This window comes from Colobus angolensis, unplaced genomic scaffold, assembly GCF_000951035.1.
Source record: "Colobus angolensis palliatus isolate OR3802 unplaced genomic scaffold, Cang.pa_1.0 Scaffold179, whole genome shotgun sequence".
In the NCBI taxonomy this organism is placed as follows: domain Eukaryota; kingdom Metazoa; phylum Chordata; class Mammalia; order Primates; family Cercopithecidae; genus Colobus; species Colobus angolensis.
This window is the reverse complement of record NW_012114921.1, coordinates 4,816,469-4,819,766: the sequence shown is the minus strand read 5'-3', so window position 1 is coordinate 4,819,766 and position 3,298 is coordinate 4,816,469. Positions and strand designations below refer to the sequence as shown.

At 46.6% G+C, this 3,298-nt stretch overlaps 1 pseudogene across 1 annotated transcript in view; it reads right to left on the bottom strand.

Moving 5' to 3' along the window:
* Window positions 1–573: 573 nt before the first annotated feature.
* Window positions 574–3,298, bottom strand: part of LOC105509612 — a 7,277-nt pseudogene continuing 4,552 nt past the window's right edge. The window contains exon 2 of the transcript XR_001001459.1: window positions 574–1,802. The product of XR_001001459.1 is annotated as a triosephosphate isomerase-like (transcript). The remainder of the gene's footprint in view (window positions 1,803–3,298) is intronic.

Below are 3,298 nucleotides of genomic sequence, written 5' to 3'. Positions count from 1 at the left end.
ATGTACTGAGTTACTATTGGGTGGGGCCACAGGTTGGCAGGTCCAGATGGAGCCATCTGCCCTCAGACATACACAGAACCTGAAAAGATATCTCAAAGGCCAATCTTAGGTTCTACAATGTGATGTAATCTGCAGGAGTAATTAGGAATGGGGAAGCTGCATATCTTGCGCCCTCTGGAATAATGGCTGGCAATTGTTTATGACTACACTGTAGCAGAATTCAGGGTCCTCTATCCTCTCAGCTTGGTGGCCTCTTGTTAGCTTTACAAAGGCACTTGAGTTATGGAAAAAGGCTATTATCACTTAAACTAAACATCTCCCAAAATTAGCTTGATCCAAGCCCAGGAGTAATTAAGGGCAGGTTGAAGACCAAAGGCAAGAGGAGGGGTGACTGCATCAGATCTCCATCACTGCCATAATTTTCTCACTGTTATAATTCTCCACTCTTCCTTTTCGAGATCTCCAAGTTTCTTCCAATATATTAACCCTTTTTTCTTTTAAAAATTTTTATTTGGAAATTATTTCTAAGTAGTATATATGAATAGTTCAAAGAATTCCCACATTTTTTTTTTTCTAGTGCCAGGTGTTTATTCCCTTACATGTGGGTGGTTCAGGTACACAGCACACAGGCATGGGCACCATGGGAGAGGGCAGCACTCCTGCCTTCTGAGGGGAGGATCTTGCCCTCACGGTGTAAGAAGGGAGAGGATGGTTTCTCTCCTGCCCTCACTAGGGCCTAGGGAACCCAGGAGCACATCCCACCCCTTCCACCTCTCAGCCGAGGAGAAGCCACCTTACTGACATTTAGTTCCAACCATTATAGTAAGTGGGGAAGGGATTGGCCTGGTCCTAACCATTACAGGGTGAAGATATAAACGGTAAAGGAAGGTACAGTTTGGATGAGGCCACAGGAAGGAGCAGGTGACACCATCAGAAGCATGTGCAGGGGAGGGGCAGTTACTGGGCTTCTGGGCTGCTTAGTCTCTGGCTTGGCAGGAAGGGTAGGGGAGATGGATGGGGCTCATTGTTTGGCATTGATGATGTCCACGAATTCGGGCTTGAGGGAAGCACCACCCACAAAGAAGCCATCCACATCAGGCTGGCTGGCCAGCTCCTTGCAGGTTGCCCCAGTCACAGAGCCTCCATAAACGATAGGGGTGCTCTGAGCCACTGCTTCAGAGATGTTGGACTTAAGCCATCCTCAGAGCTTCTCGTGTACTTCCTGGGCCTGTGGGGGTGTTGCAGTCTTGCCAGTACCAATGGCCCACACAGGCTTATAGGCCAGGACGACCTTGCTCCAGTCTTTCACATTATCTACGATGACCTTTGTCTGCTCAAAAACAACCTTCTCAGTGATGCCAGGTTCCCTTTCATCTAGCTTCTCCCCAATACAGGCGATTATTCCGAGTCCCTCTGCCAGAGCATGGGCTACTTTCTGCCCAATCAGCTCATCTGACTCCCCAAAGACATACCTTCTCTCTGAGTGCCCCAGGACCACCCACGTGGCTCTGCAGTCTTTGATCATGCCAGGGCTGATCTCCCCAGTAAAGGCCCCATTAGTCACTTTGTAGCAGTTCTGTGCAGCCACAGCAATCTTGGGATCTAGCTTCTGCAGGGCGAAGTCGATATAGGCAGTAGGGGGAGCACAGACCACCTCAGTGTCGGCCGGCCCCTTGGCCGCATTCAGAGTGCCGATGAGCTCCCCCAGATACTGCTTCTGCCCATTCATCTTCCAGTTCCCCCCAGCGAAGAACTTCCTGGAAGGCGCCATGGCACTGGAGTCGAGGCGCTGAAGGTCAGTGTCTGCATATTCCCACATTCTTTACTCAGATCCACTAATAATTATTACTATTTTGCTGTGTTTGCTTTTTTGCTTTCTCTCTGTTTCTTTATAAATGTGTGTGCATGCATTACATATGAATGTATATAATTGTTAACATTTTGCCATATTTACTTTTTTGCTTTCTCTGTCTCTATGTGTATGCATGCATTATATATAAATGTATATATGTCATATATGTACATTTTATATACATGTAATCATTTATATACATGTAATTTTTTTTCCCAAGTCATTTGAGAGCTTCAGACATCATGCTCCTTTACCTCCATATCCTACATTGTGTGTTTCCTAAAAGTAAGGACATTCTCTTATATAAATGCCATATAATGATCAAATTCAGAAAATATAAGATTAGCTAACACTATTTTATAAGATATAGTTCATTTTTCAGATTATGCTAATTGTCCCAATAATGTCCTTTATATAAATTTCCTTCTCTGACCCAGGATCTAATTCCAGATTACACCTTGCATTTTGTTCTTATGTCTTCTTTCCCTACTCAAGTTAGTCAGAGTTTATTTCTATTGCTCATAACCAAAGAATCTTAAAAATACAATTTCCTTCTGTTTGTGATACGGGAGTGCTGGGAAGGGAAGAGTGTGGTTGCTTTAAATGATACAGACGAGGGGAAGGAAAGTGCTGGGTAGAGGAGGGCATGGTCCCTGGCTAGGGCTCCACCCCCATGGACCTAGGTGAGGACAGGCACTCCTGCTTTTGCGCCCAAATGTTGCATTTCCCAAGACCACCCTGTCCCATCACACCCCCATCCTGGGCCTATAAAAACCGGAGACCCTAGCGGGCAGACACACAGGCAGCTGGATATTGAGAGGAACACTTTGGTGGAAGAAGACCGGAGTGGCTGGTTGAGAGCATGCTGGCTGAAGAGCACACGGACAGACGCCAGCATGCTGGCAGACCATCAACTGGTGGGATGAGACAGAGTTTGGCTGGGGCAGTTGGAGGAAAGCTGGGGCCACTGAGTGGCCCAAATCCAGGGAAAACCATCTCCCTTATGGCTCCCCCACTGGCGGAGAGCTACTTCTACTCAATAAAACTTGGCACTCATTCTCCAAGCCCAGGTGTGATCTCATTCTTCCAGTACACCAAGGCAAGAACCCAGGATACAGAAAGCCCTCTGTCCAAGGTAGAGGGTCTAATTGAGCTGGTTAACACAAGCTGCCTGTAGACCGCTAAACTAAGAGAGAACCCTGTAACACATGTCCACTGGGACAAGCTGTAAACATCCACCCCTACACACCACCATGGAGTTGGAGACCCACAGCCTGCCCATCTCTATGCTCCCCTAGAGTTTTAAGCAGTGGGGCACTGAAGAAGTGAGACACACCCCCATCACATGCCCTGGGAGGGGGACAAGGGAAGCTTTCACGTTTCATTTGTAAGCATTCATTTATAACCTTTAGTAAATTATATCATTTAATCTTTTTCTTTTTCTTT